The sequence below is a fragment of the Nyctereutes procyonoides genome, unplaced genomic scaffold (assembly GCF_905146905.1).
Source record: "Nyctereutes procyonoides isolate TBG_1078 unplaced genomic scaffold, NYPRO_anot_genome, whole genome shotgun sequence".
Taxonomy (NCBI): domain Eukaryota; kingdom Metazoa; phylum Chordata; class Mammalia; order Carnivora; family Canidae; genus Nyctereutes; species Nyctereutes procyonoides.
This window is the reverse complement of record NW_026575131.1, coordinates 33,407,315-33,432,428: the sequence shown is the minus strand read 5'-3', so window position 1 is coordinate 33,432,428 and position 25,114 is coordinate 33,407,315. Positions and strand designations below refer to the sequence as shown.

The 25,114-nt window shown below is 44.4% G+C and overlaps 1 protein-coding gene across 2 annotated transcripts in view; it reads right to left on the bottom strand.

Annotated features, from left to right (window-relative positions):
• Window positions 1-25,114, bottom strand: part of ARHGEF3 (Rho guanine nucleotide exchange factor 3) — a 309,811-nt gene that overhangs the window by 277,740 nt on the left and 6,957 nt on the right. The window lies entirely within an intron of this gene.

Here is a 25,114-nt window from a genome sequence, read left to right as displayed (position 1 = left end):
GTTAACAACTTCTCAGAGGTCCCATGGTGAGTAAGCTCCAGAGTCCACGTCACAGCCAGCGCTGTGGGTCTTGTGGGGCTGGGTGTACAAGAAGAGACCTGACTGGAATGAAGTGACCCAGGGCTGCTAGGTCTAAGAGTCCAGGGGACAGAACCTGAAGCTTTAGGAGCGAGAGTACTATGCAAACAGGAAGATAGAATGAAACGGGGGAAAGTCCTTTCAGAGAATATAAAATATCTGGTGAGGAACCACCCAGAAGGCAAGATTATACAGGCACAGAGATCTCAGGAGGCAGTAAATTGCCACCTCAGTCACAGTCACAAAGAAGACAGTGGCTTGAGTGCCAGTCACCCTAGATGAGCCTTGGAGCAGTCCTCCTCCCCTGCCAGCCCAGACACGGTCAACCCACCCAGCACCCTCCTCCCTGACCCTCAGTCTTGGCAAGATCCCCTCTAGGATTCCAGATCCCTACCCTTCCCCTCTGAGAGGCACACACCCACAACACACACAAGAGATGACAGCAAGAAATGAGCAATCTAGAGCTGGGCCAGCCAAGTCACATATCCAGTACTGGCCTGGCTCTGCCAGCTGCTGAACATTCACTCACTGCTTAGGCCAAGAGTGAACTAGGGAGGCCCCTCTGACACCGTAATGGGGACTCTGTCACATAGCAGCCTTGCACAGGTCAAGTAAGACTGCACCTTCCACAAAACCTACCTGGAGATATGCAAGCAGCAGGAAGAGAGGAGTGAGGGGGACCCTTCCATTTGGTGGTAATCATTTCCCTGTGGCCAGGGAGGAGTGGACAACAGAAAGGGGCAGATGCTTCTGGAGGCGAAGCCTGGCATTTGAGGCCTGTTCTCTGCTGGGGTGAGAACAGCTGTTTCCCATCACTCCCCTCTCAAGGGGCTGGCAGGGAGCAGGAGACCACAACCCAAAGCAAATCTGAAGGCATAGAGCTCCCACGTTGTTGGGACATCAGCTGTAATAAAGGCACTTGCCTTTGTGTGAGTTTTGGTGGCAGTGGAGGGACACTTGAGTTCAAAACAGCAGGACATTTTAATTCCTACTAATAGTAGGAGAAGTGCAGCTGCTGCCAGTACCCAGAAACTCCACCTGGTGACCTGGCACTAAGAAAATCAACCTCACCCAGCAGGGCAGGATGTGCCAGGGCATGTGGCTTGAGGACAGGGCCTTGCGTTTCCATGATAGAGTCAGAGGATGTCAGAGCCAGGAGGACCCACAAAACCCACAGGTGTCTTGACTCAGCAAAGCACAGAATTGCACATGCACAGAATCATGCTCGGCCCAAGCTCAGGTCTTCTGAATCACTCACCAAGACTGTTTTGGCCTCGGAATCTGCACTTTAAAGACCACTCTCAGGTGATTCTGAGGCAGCCAGCGCAACACTGGGTTGCTCTGGGAACACAATCAGTCCATCCTGCTGGGTTTAACTATGGACATCAGGCCATATTGTTGATAGTTCATCCATTCATGTGTTTGTTGATTCTAGTAACATTTACCCAGGGTCACCCATAAGACACAACTCTTGTCATTCAGGAGCAGCTGGGTTCACCTGGGGAACTTTTCAGAAATGCAGATGTCCAGGCTCTACCACCTGTGATTTAGATTCTGAGGGACTCAAAATTCAGTGGGAAAACCAGAGCAAGGCCTGACAAAGAGAAGGATCTGGAAATTAATGGCGAGGCAGGCAGTTCTGACTGAGGAGCTAGGCTGAGCGTGGCTTCATGGCCAACAGAGGAAAGATCTTACCCAGCATCCACTACATGCCAGTCCCTGACTACTGTTATCACTATGAATATTCACCACCACATTGCAAGATGGCTATCTTAACCCCCGTCATACAGGTGACAGCACAAGATTAAAGCAAGTGAAATGACCTGCCCAAGGTCCTAGCATCAGCAAGGCCAGGCTGGGATTTGAAATCCAACAGCCAGAGCACTTTTCACTACCATTCGGTCCTCCTCCTGAGTCCCAGGCTCAGGGAAGGAAACTTCTGTCCACCCACGCTGTGAGTCCAGGAACCAGAGAAGTGGCCTTGACCCTTCTCTCTTCTCACCCCTTATGTACAATGAGGCCTGGCTCTTTGCCCCTCTCTACCCCCTTCTCTTGAACTCAACCTCTCATCCCCCTAACCATCTCTATTATGAGCCATGGTATTTAAAATACAAGCCCAGTTAGCCAGGTCAGTCCCTGGCTTAATCCTCTGCAAGGCCTCCTCAGAGGCCTGAAGATACAAGTCTTCCTCTTAGGTTTGCTGCAGGTCTTCCAGAATATCCCCTCACTTCCCTCTCACTCCATCTCCTTCAGCTCAGAGCCTTTAGCCGACCCAGGAATACCAGAACTCAGTTGGGTCCCCAGCCTCTTCCAGAAGGCAAGGCCACAGAGCAGAAACAGCTCTGACCTGACCACAGCTGAGCCCCTAGGGACATAGCAGTGGTGTGTGTGGCAGGGGTGTGGGGTGGTCGTTGACTAGTCATGGGACTCTGCAACTGGTCTGAGGAGCAGGTATGGTGGTAGCAGAGAAGCCAGGCAATCAGCGACTGGTCACACAGGCCAGGGCCAGACTGGGAAGGAAAGGCTGTGAACACCACACAATGGAGCTAGGGCATAAGCCTGGGGACAGCCCAAGAGGCTCTTGGAAGCAAGGGAGTGATATGACCAAATTCGATTGCACATGCTATTAGTAGAATTATCATTTTCTCTCAGCTCTTTGAAAGGCAATCTGCTGATAACCACCAAAATTTAAAATCTGCATGCCCACTGATCCAGTAATTAATTCCAAGTCAATCAAGGGTACTCACTGTAGCATCCTTCTATATTAGCAAAAAAGAAACTGTGACCTAACCAGCCAACTGAAGAATAAACTGTAGCAGGCAAGTCCATAATCTATCTCTTCCCTCCCTTGGAGTTGGATGTGTTTCACAATTCATAAGGTTTGCATCTTAGAAAGATAATATGAAGTGTGTACAGTGTGTTATGTAAAAAACCAGCAGGGTGAGATGCATCCTTAGTCAAATATGTATATATTTCTGCAGCTGTGCGTGTGACTATTTCTTCTACATACTATAAATAGCCTCCTATTAATTCAGGTCAGCTTTGGTCATCAAATGAGTTTGCATCAAACTTTCTTAGAGGCATGTAGTTTTTTTTATGCTTATGCCGTCCCGATCAGCCAGCCCAGAGGCCTGGAAATGAAGCATGTCCCTCTCCTGTCAGAAAGACACCTGCAAGAGCATCCAAGCACAGAGCCAGAGACCTCCTAAAACACACACCATGCCCTGGGGCCCCGAGGTCCATTAAGCTCAGAGATCTGTCCTAGCACAGCCCCTGGGCTGCCCCAGGCAATCGACACAACAGGCTTTAATTTGTTGTTGAGGACCAACCCAGGGTGTGGGTGCTGAGTGATGTGCCCGGGCAGACAAAGGCAGGTTCCACTTCCTCGCTGGACCCTCTCCAACCTATCCTGTAACACCAGCCACCACCACTGTTTAATCCTCAGCTTCAGGGAAAGCTAACCTCTGGGCAGATTCCCTCCCCGTCCAGATTGAGACATTACAGGGAGTCTGAGGAGAGCACCGGAGAGATGCACACCACTCTCTTGAACAGCACCACAATTAGGAAAGGCCACCTTCCTTCTCAAGCACTGGGCTTTTGTGCCAGGTGAAGACCACGCCAGGGGCGGGTGGTGGTGTTGCCCCCACCACAGAGTGGGAGGGGATGGGCGAGGACGATTAGGAATCCCTGGGAGGAGCAGCATCACAGGGAACATGAAGGCCTCCCCTCCGGCCTACCCTGGTCTCTGACAGTGTTTTAGCTCCCTAGCCTTCTGCTGTGGACTCTAGAAAAAAAGACTACCATGTACATTTTCCCCCACTGTATACATCAATAAAATAGTTTGCAAATAAATACATAAATGAAATAGTTTGCAACATACATAAACCACACAGATCTTAAGTGTACAACTCAATAATGTTTTTTGATATTTATAGTCCCATGTCGTCACCAACCAAATCAAAATACAAAACTTCCAGGTCCCTAGGAGGCTTTCTCGTGCCCCTCCCAGTGACTGCTCTACCCAAAGGCTTGCTTTCATTGCAGAGTATATTCCATTGCATGGATAGACAATTTGCTTACTGGTATGGCTGTTGACGCCCATATATCCAAATGCCTATTTGGATTATTCCCATGTTTTAGAAATTACGAATAAAGCTGCTATGACCATTCGTGTACAAATCCTTGGGCACTCATATGAACTCATTTCTCTTGGGTATACACCTAGAACTGCTGCAGCACAGAGAGGCATATGTTGAGCTTTGTTAGACACTGCCAACATGATCTTCCAAAGTGGTAGTACCAATTCCTACCCCCCACCAGCAGTGTATGAGGGGTCCAGCTGCTTCCTATCTTTAATAACACTTGTATTGGTGGTCTTGTTCATTTAGCCATTTTGTGGGGATGCACAGGGGTATCTCATTGTGGTTAAATTCTTCTGATGACTCCTGACACCTTTCCATAGGTTTATTGGTCATTTTGAATCCTTTTTGGTGACATGTTTGCTCGTCTTTTGTCTTTTTTATTTTAAAGATTTTATTTATTTATTTATTTGTGAGAGACACAGAGAGGGAGAGAGAGAGGCAGAGGGAGAGAAGCAGAGGGAGAAGCAGGCTCCAAGCAGGGAGTCGGACGTGGGACTCTATCCCAGGTCTCCAGAATCACGCCCTGGGCTGAAGGCGGCGCTAAACCGCTGAGCCACCGGGCTGCCCCGGTGTCTTTTTTATATTGGGTTATCTGTTTCTTATTGGTTGGCAGACGTTCTTTATATATTCTAGAGATTAATCTTTTGTTGGACATATGTATTTCAAATATCTTCTCCCAGACTGCAATTTGTTTCTTCACTCTCATAATAGTGTCTTTTGATAGAGTTCTTAATTTTAATGAAATCTACTTTACAAACTTGTTTCTTTTATGATAATGCTTTTTATGAACTTGTCTAAGAAATCTGTGCCTAGCCTAATTTTCATTCTTCTCTAGTATTTTCTAGAAGCCCCACTGATTTGCCTTCCACATTTAGGTCTTCAACTCACCTCCAGTTGTTTTTATATATATGGTATGAGGTAGCGGTGGCTTGCATGTACTTTAAGTTCTGTCAACTGTGACCACAAACCAAACACAAGAAGGACCAATTGCTGTCATCACCAGAGGTATATGTGGTTTCTCTTTACTGGCCTTTACTGGATCTTGCAGAAGCATCTAATTCCTGCTCGCCCCTATAGCCCAACAAAATTCAGATGTACACATCTCTATTGTTTGAGAGAACTTCTAAACATAAACCATATACAAACCACTGTCATCTCAGGGGAAGCTTCCACAAATTCCCACAGTCCATTTTGACAATTGTACATAGGCCAAAATCTTTTTAAGATACAAAATGTAAAATAATAATAATAATTAATAATAAAATACAGAAACAATTAAGTAGGAATATGCATAGAGACAATGTCAGATGGCACCTGGCTGTCGCATCTGCTGGGTACCCACTCTCTGCATCTACAAGGAAGTTAGAGAGGCCACAGGGTATGACCAGGCACAGCCCCTGTTATCACCATGCTCTCAGCCTAGGGAAGAGACTATGAAAATGGGGGAAGAGAAAGTAAACAGGGAGAAGCACTGAGGGAAGTTCCCCCTTGCAACATTTGAGCCAAGACCTACGTCTGCAAAGGAGCTGACCCTGAGAAGAGAAGAGGTAAGAGCATTCTGGATGGGAGGAATGGCATACTCAAGGGCTGAGAAAGAACAGAGATTGGGATCTTGCTAAAGGCATGACAGGGAGTGGCAGAGTGTGTGGGTGAGGGTAAGACCAAGATTGGATTTTTTTCTAAGCAGAACTGGAATCCACTGGAGAATTCTGCTACATCTCAGCCATCCTCTTGAACATGCACCACATGAGCTCTCTGAAAGGACGAAGGGCATTCAGTCAACTTTGAAATCCTTCTATCACACTGTGGTTCGGCCAAAGACCCATTAAGACTGCTCTCAGCCTTGAATGTGCTGGTATACACATGCCCGTGAGCGCGCACGCGCACACACACACACACACACACACACACACACACACCCTGCCCCCTTGGTGATACCTCAAGCTGAGGACTCTCAGTTCTTCCTCCAATCCTGGGTGGAATGATGCAGACCTTTACATCTCTGCTCGTAATTTTGCAGCTCTTATACCAGCTGTAATTTTACTTGCATTCATGTGACAATTTGGTTAATATCTGTTTCCTGAATCAGACTGTCTGTTGACTCCAGAAGGGCAGTCTGAGCCTGTCTTGGCCACCAAGACCTCCCCAGCACCTAGCACATGGCCTAGCTCAACATAAGAGCTCAATATTATATATTTTCACTTTTTAAAAGATGTTTTTTAATTTTTAAAAAAGATTTTATTTGAGAGAGAGAGAGAGAGAGAGAGAGTAAGCACAAGTGGGTGGAGGTGCAGAAGGAGCAGCAGACTCCCTGCTGAGCAGGGAGCCCAAAGTGGGGCTTGATCCTGGGACCCTGGGATCATGACTTGAGCTGAAACCAGATGCTTAACCAACTGGGCCACCCAGGCATGCCTATTTTAACTTTTTTCTGAATGACACAGTTCAAATACACAGAAGTAGAAAGAAATGTGCCCATCATACATCTTCAATGATCAACTCATTCCTAATCTTCTTTCCTTTACACCTCTCCCAATGAAGTAAGCCCTAGCCATCATACCAATCCGTGCACATGTGGACAAATGAATGAATGCTTCCTAGGCAAAGACGGAGGAGGGGCCGCCAAAATGAGTCAGTTTTGCCACCAAATTCTCAACCCTGATAAAATTTCAGGAGCCAAGATTGAAACTATTGACTAAAGTGAATTTCTTTTTGCTCATATTTATTGGTCTTTCACTTTTCAGGGCTGTCCATCACCACATGCATCAAAAAGTGACTGTAAAACAAGGAAAGTTACATATTTCCCATAATCTCTTTCACATAAAAATCTTAAAAGAGCAAATTTCTTTCTATAAAGCAAGGCATGTCTTTTACCCACAGAACAAACAACTCCTTGGAAAGGAGTACTATGGTTTTCTCCCTCTTGGGGTAATCCATGTTATGCCTGTTTTATCTACCATAACATTTAGGGTAACTTGTTTCCAATGAGTCTGGTCTTTTTGAAGTGCCAATGCAGTTTTACAAACTCTGGATACAAATGTCAGGATTGTGATAGTCCCAGTCTAGCTCAGTGAACAGCACTCAGTACTCAGGGAGTGATGTCATCCACTTTTCTAGGGCCCAAAAGTACCCATAAGAATGACCTGAAATGCTAGGATGCAATCATATTTAATGTCCTTTTTGTTATAAAATATATTATCTGTATTCTCTAACTTCTTTCATAAGCACAAGGAAAAGTGATGAAAATTTTCTCTCTAAACCTATGACCTAGATATAGCTCACACTTTGGAGTCTAACCTTTCATGCACGTGTATATGTATGCACAAGTGTGCATTTGTGTATACTGGCATGGATGCAAGTCCAGTCTCCCAAATCTCTGCCCTTTGCAGCCTGACAGGGGTAACCTTAGGCAAGCTGCTTCACCTCATTAGCCCATGGTCTCTTCTGTAAAGCCAACTAGCTGATGGGATGAGACAGAGACGCAAAGGAGACAAAGTGTGCAGGGCCCTGAGCTGCGAGAGTACACACCCAGGGCTCCATCCGTATAGCTGCTGTGATTTGTGTTTCCCAAAAGGAGCTGCAAAAGAGTGCTGGACAACTTCAGCTTCTGCTGGGGAGCCTTTGCCATGGTCTGCACAGGAAGTGGGTACACCTGCATCCACTCCCTCAGAGGGGAGCCGAATCAGGGAGTTGGGGGGGGTGGCTATACCTGGAGGAAGCTCAGGGCAGTGGTGGCCTCTGAGTCACAGCCCAGCCCCTCCCTGCCACATCCCTTTGTTCTCTGGGGATTGAGCTGTGACTCACAAGGGCTCCAGTCTGGCCTGGGCCCATGTGACCCAGGGACCTGACTGACCTGCCCACGGTCACGGTCACGAGGAACACTCCATCTGCACATGCAGGCTGGGTGACCTGCTCCTGCCCTGCCAGGTTCTAGCCTGCTGCAGCAGATCTCAGAGGAACCCTTGGGGCTCTTGTGGGTACTTTACCCACCCCAAACACACACCATCTCTCTCTTTTTTTTTTTTTTTTGTCTCTGCCTGGTTTGTTTGTCATTTTTTCTGTGTGCTCCATTTTGATTTAACTTTAACCTGTGAAGAAAAAGCCCAGGAGAGACTCACTGTGATACTCACACCCATTTCACATCCTCTAACTCCTCTGACACCTTTTTGTTGTTATAGGAAAATATATGTAACATAAAATTTACCATTTGAACCATGTTTAAGTGTACAATTCAGTGGCGTTAAGTGCATTCACAATATTGTACCCCCATCACCACTGTCTGCCTCCAAAACTTTTTCATCTTCACAAACAGAAGCTCTGCACCCACTAAACAATAATTCCACATTCTCCCCTCCACTGGCCCTGGTAACTTTTGGTCTATTTTCTGTTTCCAAGAATCTGTCATTCGAGAAATCTCATATAAGTGGAATCATACAGTATCTGCTCTTTTGTGTCTGGCTTATTTCACTCTGCACATTTTCAGGATTCTTCCCTGTGGAAGCAGGTGTCTGAACATCCTCCCTTTCTATGGCTAGTAATGCTCCATTGTATGTAATTACCACATTTTGTCTACCCATTCCTCTGCCAACAGATACTTGGGTGGTTTCCACTTTTTAGCTACTGTTAATAACGCTGCTATGAATATGGGTGTGCAGGTATGTGTTTGAGTCCTTCTCTCCAAACCATTCCCTGAGATGATTTTCATCCTCATTTTACAGATAAGGAAACTGAGGTTACTCCTGTCAGATGGCGGGGCCAGCATCTGAACCCAGACAGATGACATTTTTACATTGTTTCTCCAGTCATGACAAAGAAATGGAGCTGCTCTGCCCACATGCATTTTCTGCCCCAAGCAATGCCTTACTTAGGTCTGTAACATCTTTCCTTGTCCTGGCCTAAGATCAACTGAAAAAGGGAATGGGGGAGATGTTCCACTGGTTGGATTCGTCTAGACCCCCTCCTTGCAGTGAGAAATCCAACTCCATCTAGATTGGTGTAAAGGGGGGTTTTTTGGAAGGATACTCGAAGAGCTCAATCAAGTGACTTGATCCAGAGATGATGTACCCAACCAACCCTTTCCACATGATGTCACCACGCCAACTCTGGGGCCCTGCCTTACTGCTCTGGACCCTGATGCATCTGAGTATCTTCTCTGTCACTTCTGAGCAACTTAGGATGAGCTGGAGAAGCCCATGGCCTGGCCTGGCTGGTCCTATATGCAGCTCTAAATCATGGTCTCACCACAGTCAGGGGGTGGAGACCATGATGGGCCCAGCCTGGGTACCCCCCAGGCTTGAGAGAACGGGGACTCCTTCCAGAGGAGAGGGAGGGAAGAGAGGAAAATGCCCAACACGATGCTCACTGTGGTGTAATCGACCATAGAGACAGATTGGAAGCTGCCCAATAGTACTGAACAAAACAAGGTTAAATAAATGAAGTTGCTACATCCACTTAGTGAAGCATTATGTAGCTATTTAACAAGTAATAGTCACGAAGATTATCTAGCAACTTAAAAAAAAAAAAAAGAAGAAGAAAAAGTTTGTACAGGAATGCCTGATGGGAAAAGACAAGAGATACAGATATACACATACCTACCTATATGAACAGGTAAGAAAAAATAAGGGGAAGAGTTGTATCATAATGGAAGAATCATAAGTGACTTTGTATCTCTATTTCCCCAATCTTCATTTATTGATTCAACAAATACTTATTGAGTGTCTACTTGGTGCCAGGTGAGGTGCTAGGCATATGGCAGGAAAGAAAACAGAAGAGAAAACCCTGTGCTTATGGAATTTACATTCCACTGAGGAAATCAGACAAAAAACAAGATGAATAAGCAAAATATCCTCTATGCTGGATAGTAACAGGAGTTAGGAAACAAAAATAAATCAATGAAGGGAGAGAGGGATATTGGGGAGGGTGGTAGTAGTTTAGATACAACAGTTAGGGAAGATGATATCTGAGTAAAGGCTGAAGGAAGTGAAGGGCCAAATTCTGTCAACATCAGGAAAAGAGAAATCCCAGGCAGAGGCAGCAGGAAGCACAAAGATCCTGGGGTGCCCAATTAGAAGAGAACATTGAGGCTAGTGTGACTCAGCTGGGGTAATGAGGGGAAGAGCAAACTAAGGAGTAATAGGAGAAACATGGCCAGATTGTGGGGGTCCTGTAGGCCACTGTGAGGACATTAGCTTCTGCTCTAAGATGGGACCCCTTTGAGGGCTTTGAGCAAAGGAATGGTAATCTACCCACCGCTTTAGGAGAATCCCTCTGTGAACTAAGAACAAGCTGGAAGGAGGTAAGGACAGAGGTTGGGAGACCAGCAAAGAGATCGCCACAGTCACTCAGGTGAGAGTGAACTGTAGCTTGGACAATGGGTAAACAGGGGCCACATTCTGCATATTTTAAAAGTATGCACAGTGTGATTTTCTGATAAGAGTGAGGATAAAAGACACAAGAGTCAAAGATGACACCCCAGGCTTCAGGTCTGAACAATCAGAATGATGGAGTTGCTGTTAACTGGCAGGTGGTTAAAAGACCAAAGTAAAGTACCCTGGAAATCAGATAAAGATAGAGCTTTAAAGAAAATGGTGTCAAACACAACTGGTTGCCAGATTGGGTGGGCGTGGGGCCAGAGAATAAGCCATTGGGATGAGCAACATGGCAGTCAGTGCAGAACTGGGCAAGAGACGTTCATGAGGGGAACCCAAACCTGGCTGGGAATAATGGATTCCCAGGAGGACAGGGCAGCAATATTATTCCACTAGCCAAAAGGTGGGAACAACCCAACAGCCTTCAACGGATGAATGGATAAACAAAATGTGGTATATACATACCATGGAACATGACTCAGCCTTAAAAAGAAAAGGAATAATGACACGTACGACAACATAAATGAAACTTGAAGACATACAGAGCGAAATAAGCCAGCCATACACACATAAAAGACAAATACTTATTTGTGTTGATGCCACTTATATAAGGCACCTAAAGTCGATAAAGTCACAGAGAAAGACGAGAGTGGTGGTTACCAGGGGCTGGGAGTGGGGGTGGGTAGAAATGGAGAATTGATGGGAACAGAGTTTCCATCAAGCAAGACAAAAAAGTTGTTGCATAACAATATGAATATGCTTAATGCTACTGAACTGGACACCTAAAAATGGTCAAGATGGTAAGTTTTATGTTATACATATTTTATTACAATTTTTTTAACAAGTGAGAGGGGAAGGGAAGCAAAGAAATAGAATCAGCAAGTCCAAACAATTCTTTCAAGAAGTTTTGCTCTAAACTGAAGAGAAATGGTGGCATAACTGGAGGGAGAAGTAGAGTGAACAGAGGATTTTGGTTGTGGGGTTTCTTTTTTAAGTTGGGAGAAATAACGGTATGTTTGTTTGCTTATATGATTCAGCAGGCAGTGTTCTCAAATGTTTAAATTACTTTCAAACCAAAAGCTATATTTTGAGGTGATGAAAATGTTTTGGAATTAGATAACTGTAATGGCTGCACAACCTTACAAATATACTAAAAACTACTAAGTCACACACTTGAAAAGAATCAACTTTATGGTATGTGAATTATACCTTCATAAAAATAAGAGAAAATGAAAAAATAATGAATTTAATATTGTCTGGATACCACGTTCTCATAGACAGCATGAGTTCCCACCCAAACAGCCCCAGAGAGTTCCCGTGGCCAGCAATCCACAGGTCACTTGGTAGCTTGTGGTGCAGGAGAGGGGAGCAAAGTCTTCCAAGTTTAGGCTGAGATACAAATGCTACATCAGCACACACAGCCGGACAGAGAAATCCACTGAACCAACACCCGCTGGCTGCACATAAATGGCTCTATTTACTTAGAGCCATGAACTCTCAGGTCTCTGGTCTAAAAGAGAAATGTTAAGAAAAATCCATTCAACTCAAAGCAAGAAAATCTGCACCTGCCACCCCCTCCCATCTGCCACCCCATGCTGGGCTTCTCTAACTGCACGGGAACCAGGGACGGGCTTATTTGGCAATCATCATGGGAGAGGGAGTTGTTTCTGAAACACCCTTCTATTTGTAACAATATCACACTCAAGCTTCCCACTGCCTTTTTCCTTTCTTCTGAACAACTTCAAATAGTATCTTACTCTGTTATACTTCATTTTATGTGTCAACTTGTCTAGACCATAGTGCCCAGATATTTGGTCAAATGTTATTCCAGAAGTTTTGTGAAGATTCAAGTTTGTTTGTTTGTTTCTTTGTTTTAGATGACATTAACGTTTACATCAGTAGACTCTGAGTAAAACAAATTGCTCTTCATAATTTGGGTGGGCTTGGTCTAATCAGTTGAAGGCCTTCGTAGAACAATGACTAACCTCCCCTAGCAAGAAGCAATTCTGTCAGCAGACCGCCCTTGGACTTGAACTGCCTTTCCTGGGTCTCTAGCCTGCCAGCCTGCTCTGCAGATTGCAAACTTGCCAAGTCTCCATAATCACATAGAGGAATCGCCACTTCCTTAAAATAAATATGTATCTCCCTCTCTCTCTCTTGCTCTGTATATGTGACAATATACACATATACATATCATGAGCAAGAGGAAGAGCATACATGCTGTTGGATAATATATATATTCTATACCATATATCATACATTATATACTTCATATATTATGTATGTATACGTTATATATCACTATAAATTACATATTACAATATGTATTTTATATTTTTATATATTACACATCCTGTTGAATTTGTTGGTTTTGTTTCTCTGGAGATACTGGACTAATACTCCTCCAAACAACTTACTTTCCATCGGAAATTATTCCTTATTATGTATACTTGCATGAAATTGCAAGTCATCAGATGATTAAGGAGATTTAAAAAAAAAAAACCTACATGGGATGCCTGGGTGGTATAGTTGGTTGAGTGTCTGACTCTTGGTTTCAGCTCAGGTCATAATCTCAGGTTTGTGGGAGCAAGCCCCACGGCAGACTCTGTGCTCAGTGTGGAGTCAGCTTGGGACTCTCTCTCCCTCTTCCTTGGAAATATATATATATACATATATATATATATACACACACACACACTTATATGGACTCTTGGGTGGCTCAGCAGTTGAGCATCTGCTTTTAGTCAGGACGTGATCCCAGGATCGAGTCCCACATTGGGCTCCCTACATGGAGCTTGCTTCTCCCTCTGCCTGTGTCTCTACCTCTGTGTGTATGTGTGTGTGTGTGTGTGTGTGTGTGTCTCATGAATAAATAAATAAAATCTTAAAAAAGGAAATATACATATATATCTTACATATACTGACTAAATGAATAAATCCTTTTTTAAAATTAGAAACCCCCCAAAAAAATTAGAAATCCACGAAATACAGCAACCTAGGAAGAATAGTATCTATGTATTGATCAAAGCCATCATAATGGGGATGCCTGGGTGGCTCAGCGGTTAAAGCGTCTGCCTTCGGCTCAGGGCGTGATCCTGGGGTCCCACGATCGAGTGTTACATTGGGCTCCCAGCATGGAGCCTGCTTCTCCCTCTGCCTGGTCTCTGCCTCTCTCTCTATGTGTCTCTCATGAATAAATAAATAAAATCTTATTTAAAAAACTATCATAATGGATGTACATCTTTTTAAATGCAACTTTAAGTTAAATAAGTGGTATTAATTTTATATATATTTTGTAGCTATCTTTTCAATATATAACAACTCGTTAGGATATTAAGAGTCACCTGGTTGGCTTAGTTGGTAGAGTGTGTGACTCTAGATATCAAGAGTCTATTAAAGTAAACTCCACATCCAGTGTGGGGCTTGAACTCATGACCCTATTCACTCACAGTGTGACCCTGGGCAAGTTATCTCTCTATGCCTTTGTTTCTTCATCCATAAATGGGTATCATAATATCCCTTCCATGAGGTTTTTATGAGGATTAAATGAAATAGTACATGTAAAACACACAGCAAACCGTCTAGCACAGTGGTTTTCAAACAGTAGGTTTTGTCCTATGCATGAAATAAATCTAGTGGGTCTCACAGCCATCATTTTTTTGAAAAGTATAAACTCATTAATTTTGAAAAGAATGATCAGAGGATGCGAAACATACATTAGGTAAGTACTGTCTCACCAAACTGTTGTTTCAGATACGCATATGCTGGCATGCACGTGTGTGCTCACACACACAAACACACCAGGTTGTAGTCTAGATTGATGTCTTACAACAGATCACAGTCAAACACAGGTAGGAAAGGCCAGACTCCACCACATAATAAGTGCTCAAAAGAATTTGGTAGCATCATCATTATTATCTCATTCAAAAAGATAATATAACTTTCTTTATTAGTGTAATAAAACAGAATTGCTCACCCCAGTATCAGTCCTGCCACTCATTTACTGCAGTGCTGTTTAAGAGTCACTCTAGCTCCCTAAAGTCATTTGCCAATTCTCTCTCCTCAAAGGCCCCGGCGGTCATTTAAATATTTTCTGACTCACAATGCTGGCCAAAGATTAGTGAGGCTCTGCCCAGCCCAGGACGTATGAAATAGGAGTGATCTGTTGAGAAAACCACTTGAGTTTGCAAGACTGCACAGGGCTTTTGTAAAATTAAAGCCATGCTGGAGAGAAACAGTTCCCCACACCCCCACACACCCCCCTTGAGAGATGTGTCATAGAAAGAGGTTACACAAGGGCAGCTAGGCTGCATCTTCTGAGACTGGAACTTCAGCTCTGTAACATGTTTCCTTATTCTGGACGTGGGTTAATCATTGTGTTTTTCCCCTAACTTTCCATGTGCACATGCGTGCACATACACCCCTCACTAAAGAATGGAAATAAAATCCTTATGAACTGCTTGATCTAACAGATTGGGTAAAGGGAACCTGCTAAACCAAAGGAACTTGGGTTTTGAAGATCTCAAAATAACTTCTGTTGCACAAAAATTTTTCCCCTCCAGAAACAAACTAGAAACTCTGCGTAAATTAACACTTTAATTGCTTTTTTTGAGACAACGGTGATAAACAACTCCAATCTCTCATACACAGTAGCACCATTTTGTTTAAAATGGAGCCCCTCACCCCTGCTGAGAGCACGCTGAGGTAGAATGGATTTACATTTCCCAATGTAGTTCCTTGGGTTGTTCCCTCAGTTTGGAAAACCAGATTCCTATTGACACATACATAGGTGCTTCACTTGTTATTGCTTCTTCTGTAAGAAAATAGTTGTGACTTGTGACAAAGCATGACATCTGGAATTCAGAAGTGCAGGTAGAGGTGTAAACTAATCTTCTAATATAGGATAGTATCCCTTTCTTATTTTAATCCCATTCTTCAAACCATGATGCCACTTTGATGGAAGGTGGTAAAAATTGCTTTAGCAGCAGAACCCTTTCCTTAAATGAAATCCTACCCATTTGCCCAATAGATGAAACAAGTTAAAAATGTGGCCTCACTCCAATATCTTCCACCACTCTCTGGTGCTTCCAGGGTTGGGGTGGGGGGCAGTTCTCACCATGATTCTCAAGCACGAAGGCAGGGGAGTATGGGAGGATCTTTAGAGATCTCCAACATGCCCTCAGATAAAGGAAAGCCAGGTCTGCCTTATGCTCGCTCAGTGCCAGATGCACTCCCATTTCACACATTCAGGAGTTAAGTGTTTTATCCAAGGTCTCTAGACTTAGATCAGACACTACAATATACTTGTCACTTTCTTCAACAAGGAAAAGAGACACTGGTATCCCCAGGTTTTTGTCTTTGCAACCTGAAGGGTAGAACACTGAGTGTCAGCCCATCAATGGGCAAGTGATGCATTGCATCAGGATCTGGACTTAATGTTGTTAAGCTAGCAAAACTCCCCACCAACCTCCCAATTCAACACAGTCCCTATTAAAATCTCAGCTACCTTTTTTGTAAAAATTGACAAAATTCATATGGGATCCAGAATAGCCAAAACAATTATGAAAAGGGACAAAGTTAGAAGACTCACACTTCTCAATTTAAAAGTTTATTACAAAGCTACAGTAATTAAGACAGTGGTATGGCATAAAGATAGACATATAGACCAATGCACTAGAATTAAGAGGGCAGAAATAAACATGCACATTTATGGCTAATTCATTTTCTAAAAGGTCATCAAGAGATTTCAACAGGAAGAATAGTTTTTTCAACAAACGGTGCTGGGGCGGTAGGATATCCACATGCAAAAGAAAGAAGTTGTACCTCTACCTCACATCACATAAAAAAATTAACCACAAAAAATTAACCATAATTAACCACATAAAAAAATTAACCGCAAAAAATTAACCAAAATTAGATCAAAGGCCTAAATCTAAGGACTAAAAACTATAAATGTCTTAGAAGAAAATTGGGGCATAAATATTCATGACCTTGATTAGGCAAACATTTCTTAATTATGACACCAAAAGCACAGGCAATTTAAGAAAAATGAATAAACTGAACTGCATCACACTTAAAATTCTAGGCTTCAAAGAATACAACCAAAAAAATGAAAAGGCAACCCACAAATTAGGAGAAAATATTTGAAAATTATGTATCTGATAAGGGACTAACTTTAGAATATATTAAGAACCCTTACAAATCAATAATAAAGAGAATCCAAGTTTTAAAAATTGGCAAAAGATTTGAAAAGACATTTCTCCAAAGAAAATATACAAATGGCCAATAAGCACATGAAAAGATATTCAACCAATACAATGTTAAAGAACAAAGTTGGAGGACTGCCACTACCAGACTTTAAGACTTATTATGAAACTATAATAATTAAGATAGTGTGATATTAGTAAGTAATAGACAAACAAATCAATGGAAAAAAACAGAGAGCCCAGAAATGGACTCTCATATACACTGTCAACTGATCTCTGACAAAGGAGCAAAGGCAAAACAATGGAGCAAAGATAATCTCCTCAACAAATGGTGCTGGAAAAACTGAATATCCACATGCAAAACAATGAATCTAAACACAGACCTTACACCCTTCACAAAAATTAACTCAAAATGGATCAGAGACCTAAATGTAAATTGCGAAACTATAAAACTCCTAGAAGATAACATAGGGAAAAACCTAGATAACCTTAGGTATGGTGATGCCTTTTTAGCTATAATACCAAAAAACACAATCCATGAAAAAAATAATTGATAAACTGGACTTGACTAAAATTTAAAAGTTCTGCTCTGCAATAGATAATTCCAAGAGAATTACAAGACAAACCACAGACTAGAAAAAAATATTTGCAGAAGACACGTTTGATAAAGAACTGTTATCCAAAACATACAAAGAGCTCTTAAAACTCAACAATAAGAAAACAAACAACTTGAATTGGAAGTGGGCCAAAGACCTTAACAGACACCCCACCAGAGAAGACAGATGACAAGGAAACATATGAAAAGATGCTCCACATCATATGTCATCAGGAAAATGCAAATTAAGGCAATAAGATACCACCCCACCCCTATTAGATCGGCCAAAATCCAAAACACTGACAATACCAAATGCTAGCAAAGGATGTAAAATAACAGAAATTCTCTCATTTGTTGCTGGTGGGAATGCAAAATAGTACAGCTACTTTGGAAGACAGTTTGGCGGGTTTCTTACAAAACCAAACATACTCTCACCACACAATCAATCACACCCCTTGGTATTTACCCTGAGTTGCTGAAAATTTCTGTCCACACAAAATCCTTCACAAGGGTGTTTATAGCAGTTTTATTCATAATTGCCAAAACTTAGAAGCAACCAAAATGTTCTTTAGTAGGTGAATGGATAAACTGTGGTCCATGCAGACAATGAAATACTACTCAGCACTAAAAAGGAATGAGCTCTCAGGCTATGAAAAAATACAGAGGAACTTGAAATGTATGTCACTAAGTGAAAGAAACCAATTGCTACCAATCATACCTACTGTATGATCCCAACTCTATAACATTCCAGAAAAGGCAAAACCATGGAGATAGTAAAAAGATCAGTGGTTGCAGGGGCAGGAGGATTCTTAGGGCAGTGAAAATATTCTGTAGGATATTATAATTGTATGTATAATTATCATTATACATTTGTTCAAACCCACTGAAGGCACAACACCAAGAGTGAACCCTTAGGTAAAAAAATATGGGCCTCAGATGAACATGTTGTGCCCGTGTAGGTTCATCTGGTCAGTGATGCTAATATTGGGGAAGGCTGCGCATGTGTGAGAACAGAAGTATAAAGGAAATCTCTGTACTTTCCTCTCAATTTTATTATTAAAAGGAAAACCAAAACTAAAACTGCACTTCAAAAAAATTAATTAAAAAAAAGATATTGAACACCACTAGCCATAGGGAAATGAAAATCAAAACCATGATGAGATAACACTTCACATGCACTAGGATGGCAATTTTTTTTTAGATTTTTTAAATTTATTTATTCATGAGAGACACACAGAGAGAGACAGAGACACAGGCAGAGGGAGAAGCAGGCTCCATGCAGGGGGATTGATGCGGGATTTGATCCCAGGATCTGGGATCATGCCCTGAGCCTAAGGCAGACGCTCAACCGCTGAGCCACCCAGGCATCCCGGCAATTATTTTTTTTAAAAAGGATGTAGACTAAAAGTGTTGGTAAGGATGTGGAGTCATTGAAACTCTCAAACATGACTCGTGGGATTGCAAAGTGCTACTGCCACTTTGGAACACAATGTGGCAGTTCTTCAAAATGTTAAACATAGAGTCACCATATGACCTGCAATATCACTGCAGGTATATACCTGAGAACTGAAAATACAGGTCCACACAAACCTGTATACCACTCCTCCCTTAGGGGAAGAGAGGGTGTAAAAAGAGGGGAGATATATACAGAGAAAGCACTCTTGGAGGAAAAATTCATTGGAGAACAATGCGTATAAAATGAGCCCATAAGGGGTGGCTCAGTTGGTTGGGTGTCTGACTCTTGGTTTTGGTCCAGTTATGACCTCAGTCGTGAGATCGAGCCATATATCAGGCTCCATACTCAGTGCAGAGTCTGTTGGAGAGTCTCTCCTCTCCCTCTCCCTCCCCTCTGCACACAAGTGTTCTCTCTCAAATAAATAAAATCTTTTTAATTTTCTTTAAAATGAGTTCATCACGTTGGTTTTTAAAGATATCACAGGTACACACACCTGCACATGAAAACATAAGAGAAATATACAATCAGCTGATCATAAATGTTCTCTCTGGAAGCAAGCCAGGGATGAGGCAGGTGGAACTTCATTTTTTACTCCACAATTTCTGATTTGTTTGCATTCATGTACATGAAGAATATAGCCAGGGTTTCTTGTGCAAAGGAGCATTTCCTTTTCTAGTCAAAAGGGAAGGAAAGAGTGAAGAGCCCCTGGAAGTAGGCAGTGTGCGAGGTTCTACAAATTGACAAGAGTGAAAAGCATTCCAAGGAGTAGAACAGCAGGTGCAAAACTGTGAAGGGGAAAAGCCTCTGGGGTATTTGGAGGGCCACTGGGTTCAGCTCCACTGGAGGGTCTAGCAGATGACCTAGGCCTGGGTGTAGAGAAGATGAACCAGAACAGTCCACTGAAGTAGCCACGTTCTGAGGGCCATGGGTACATGGAGGCTACCACTGTAGTGGAGGAGGCCTGGGAGACGATGGGACAGGAGAGTGGGCCATGGCGAGCAGAGAGTCTCATGCCATTTCACACCTAGCACATGTCTCACCATAAACTTACCCTTGACTCTACTATCCAGATTTGGCTCCTAATACAATAGTCTCCAAAAACCATAGCACCCACCCCTGGAGAAGCTTCCAAACCTGAATGAAGAATTCCCAGTGTGTTTGAGCAAACCTTTCTGAGCACAGCACAGTGACAGAGTGACCTGTGTCCATTTTAGGTCACCAGATAATGACCACAGCCAGCCCTACCTGCCCAGGAGCTGTTGATGGGGATACTCACTCTGCTCATCAATCTCCACAGCAAACTCATGAGGTACAGCCAAGCACCATCCCCATGTACAGATATGGAAACTGAGGTTAGGAGAGGTCAAGCACTTTGCTCAAGGTCACTCCACTAGTAACTCATGCTGGAGCTAGACTGGAACCCCAACCACCACTTCTAACACCTCCAGACACATCAGTTTGCCTTAAAGTCAGCTCGTGTACTGGGTCACCACCCCAGCTTCCAGGATAAGACTAAGCTCAGAATTGAAGATGAATTCAGGGCCTGGGGTTCTATCAGCAGGAGCAGCAAATCCCAACCCACAGAGTTATCACATGCTGGCTGGAAATGGAGGTGGGTTGTTGGGACAAATAACAGAGTTGAGCCATTAAATAACTAGCTTGTTCTTTAGCTAGATGAGCCAGACAAGGTACCAAGCTGCCTACTTGTCCTTCATCTCTGGCCGATGTCCCCAGCCTCTCTTTTCAGGGTATTCGGTTTTGACTTGGGCCACATGTCCAGCTCTGTCCTGACTTGAGGGTCCACCTTGGAAAAGTCAGGAGACACCTGGGGAAAGAAAGCAATGGTCTCTTCTAGCCTTTCATTCCGTGGCCACCAGAGATCCTGGAGCATCCACTTGACACCTCAACAAATCCTCACCATGCCAGGGACTGAGCAGTTGGTGGGGTGCAGCCTCTGCCCTCTCAGAGATGACATTCTGCAGGGGCTGTACACCAAAGCAAGACCTGCCAGAGCTATTTAAAAGCACCCGATTCTCTTCACATCATTGAATCAATCCTCTGGAAAGATCCCCCTCACTTCCACCTCCCCCAATACAATTGAACAGAGTTCCAGAAAGACACAGTTGGCAAGTTATTCATCACACCCCACCTCACTTTTCTTGGTCAGGAAGATGGGGTTACTAAGAGGGTCTGTGCCAAAGGACAGTTCTAGATGATATATGAGGATGTCAGTGCAGAGCCCAGTAGCACAAGGCACAGCCATTCCGATGGACTGGCATTTACTGAGGACTTCTATGTCAGTTCCTTTTCCACACAATACTCCAAAATGTGGGCACACACATGTGTGCTTGCACACACACTGCTATAACCAGTGAGAATCTGCCATCAGGGCACCCTGGGGGCTCACTGGTTAAGCATCTGCCTTTTTGGCTCAGGGGTCCTGGGGTCCTGGGATCGAGCTCCCCGCAGGGAGCCTACTCCTCCCTCTGCCTATGTCTCTGCCTCTTTGTCTCTCACGAATAAATAAAATCTTTCAAAAAAAAATATGGCATCATTTGAGAGCTAGTAACTCTTTATCTGGACCTGTGCACATGCTGTTCCCTCTTCCTACCATCCCCCCAATAGAAGTCACTTGTAGCCACCCCTTTCTTTCCTTAGATGTCACTTTTTCCAAGAAGCCTCCCTGTCATGCCTCCTTTATGCTTTGTTAAATAGCATCAAATGATCAACCAATAAACCACTCAATGGAGAGAATGGGAAGCATGCACCTCCTGGTTCATGATCCTATACATTTTCATCACTTCATTTTTTTCCATCAAAGCTTTGCTAAGAAACTACTTTCCCTCTAGGTGATTCCCACCAGGTGATGAGGTGTTTGGAATAAAATGACATAAAAGAGGAGGAGGTCCATGGCCAGGGCGGTAGGTGAAGCAAGTCTTACTATGTGTAAGGTTATACTTCCAGCAGTGCCCCCAAGGCTCATACTCACTGCCCAGCTGGCAGTTTCAGGAAACACTGTAACACTGAAACATCACTGCAGGTCCCTCTGGAAAGGAAGGCACAAACCTTCTGGTCAACCATGAGAGCACACGGGGTCGAGATCTTAGTCCAGCCACCTGCTAGGATCCGCGGAGGAGGTGAGGGAGGTTCCTCACTTCCCTTCCCCCTTCCCCAGTGAGACAGACTGTGTCCTGGGCTCTAGAGCTGGCTGGCCAAACCAAGAACTCAACCACCACCTTGGGGTCCACGTGCATGCAACTGTCTTCTCTTAGATATCCGCAATCCCTCATTCATCTAGGTTTCTGCTCTGGATCCCCTTACCCAATTTCATCTCTTTCTTACATTGACCACATTCCCTGATATCACATTATAGGTCTAGTTGTCGATTGTCCATCTCTGCACTGGGATGTAAACACCACAAGGGAGGAACACTGTTGGTCTTCATGATGGTTCTGTGGCCAGTGTCAGAGCCCTCCCTCCATAAATGATTCTTGAATAAGTGGAGTAAGTGAGCTAAGCAGCTAAGGCACATGTAGAAATATGACTCCAAATAACTATAGTCTTCCTCAGTCTTTTTTATTTTTTAAGAAAAAATGTACCCGTTTTCATAACTGAATGAATGATGTACACTAAAGTGAAGAAGAAAGCAAAGCTTACTTCCAAACCTCTCCACAACAGACCCTACTCCACCCACCACACTGGTGATCTCCCACACAGCAATGTGAATGGACTCAACTAATTAGAATCATATATAAAAGCATTTCATTTTCACTCAAGTTTCAACCTGTTCAACCTTTGTGAAGTGATATGATTCAGACAATATTTGTACAAACCATTAAGATAATGCAACCAAAGATTAATTTATATATATATATACCTAGGGTCAGGGCAGCTGGCTAGCTGAGTTGGTAGAGCGTGTGACTCTTGATCTCAGGGTTGTGAGTTTAAGCCCTATGTTGGTGTAGAGCTTACTGAAGAAGAAAAAAAATGTTCTTCAGCCTCACCACACTTCACTCAGTGGATGCTCATTCTGTCACGAAGGGACATTTATTGAGCATCTGCTGTATGCAGGGGGTCAGAGTTCAGTGGTAAAGAGGGCAACACCCCTACTGTCTTGAACCTACATTCTCCTGGGTGGATGCAGTTAATAAACCCATAAATAGATACATGAGTATGACCATTTCAGGTAAGCTCCATGAATAAAATACAATGCGAGAATGTGGCGGGTACTAATAGGGGGACAGAATGGTCAGGAGAATCTTCTCTACAGAGGAGACATCCAAGCTAAAGGGAAAGATAGTGCCAGACCTGAGATGAAGTGGAAGAAAAGTGTGCTCAGCAGAAGGAAGAGCATGTGCAAAGACTCTGAGGAGTCTCCTGACAACCTGAACTCAAATTTCCATGAGCTGCATCCCATCCTAATGGCCCCACCACAGCCAACAGTTCCTACTCTGTCAGCTTGCCTTCTCCTTTCCCTGACTTCTTTATCAGATTTTCTCAAGTTAAGGCAGACTTGAATTTTCCACTGGGAGGTGTGCCCTGAGCAAGGGCACAAAGCCACATGTGTACACCTCCACCTCTGGGAGACAGAGGTAATGCTGACATCCTGATGCCGTAAGCACTTGGGCCTGCTCCTGTACAAAGGGTAAGAATTCCCCACCAGCAGGTCAGAGCCCCCTTTGGTGCAGGGGTGGGGGGCGGGGCAGGCCCTTTGCAGACTATGATGAAAAGGGAACTCTGTGGAAAAATATGCACCTGTGCCCCAAGGATCTCATGTCGATTTCGGGAAATCCCTGGAGTGACAGGTTCAGAACTCCTGCCTGTGGTATTAACACCAAAAGAAAGAAGCTAAGCTGGTGCAGGCTTCACCGGTGGAGGGGGCAGTCTCCTGGAGGTTAGTGAATGGAGAACAGACAAGATTAGGTCCTTGGCCCCTCACTACACTCCCACACTCACAGAGATTAGATGATGTCAGCCTATTGGGGTGGGGGTGGAGCCCAAGATCTGAAGGAATTCAAGTGGAACCTCATCCATTCCCCCCTCAGAGAGGCAAATATCCAGTCCCACCCTAGAGCTTCCAGGGAAGGTTAGAGACCCCATTTCCCAGCAGTGTCCTTGACAAAGGTCATCTCTAATCTGACATTCTGAGACATGTTTTGCAAAAGGCTGCTCAACTATAGGAAACATAACTGCAAAGCCCAAGTGTTCCAGCGCTGAAGGGGACACCACTGTGTGAATAACTCCTGTTCTTAGCAAAAGATGGAGCAAGAGCCTGCCCACTCCCCTCACTGGGGAGCTGGGCACATGGATGCCGTGTTAGACAGATGACAGCCGTAATAATAGCAAGAACAACTAACATAAGTAGAACTTACCTTATATCAGGCACAATTTTTAGAACTTTAACCTTACACAACCCTTTAGGATTTGTACTTTTATCACCCCCCATCTTACAAATGAGAAAACTGAGGCATAGGTGGGTGAAGTAACTTGCCTGAGACCATACAGCTAAGACAAATTTTATAGAAAAGCCCTCCTCTTCCACACCCCAACCGAGAAAGAAGGCACATATACCCCGTGTTGCACACGAAATGCTTTAAAATAAGTTTCTGCCGGTGGTGCATCCAGGACAACTACTATTTGGCAGCTCTCACATCTCTGCCCGTGCTGGAAGCAAGCCTGGTTCCAGCATTAAACGGAGAAAGGCTCCTCTAGGAACAAGTCGCTCTGTCTCAGCGACGTCCAAGTCCAGGATGAAGCTGCCAGTGCAAGCACAGCTCTTCGCTACGGCAGAGCCCAAAGCAGCCCGTTTCCACCCGGCTCGGCCCAAATTCCACATTCAGAAAATGCTCCCCGGTCTCCTGGCTAGGAGGCCCCGAGATTCACCCTAAACCCCTGGGGTCCGCCTCCCGCGCCTCTCTCTCAGGATCCCTCTGGCCGCGTAATTTAAAAGATGCGGCCGCCAGCACGAGGGCCCCGGGCGGGCCCGGAACGCGCCCCGAGCCCGGCTCCCCGAAGCGGGGTGACCCGCAGCTCCGCGAGCCACGGCGAGCAGCGCCCGACGCTGACCTGTGGGCGCCCCGCAAGGCTGGGGATGCCTCGGAGGGAGAGGACAGGTGGCGCCTCCCTCCCCGGAAGTGGCTCCGAGAACTTTCGCTTAAGAGCTCCCGGGAGCAAAGTCAGGGGCTCCGGCGCGAGCGGGGGTTCGGGTTCGGGGCGGCGGCGGCACCGCCCACCTGCGCCGCGCGGGGCCAAGTGCGCTCGGGGCGCCCGGC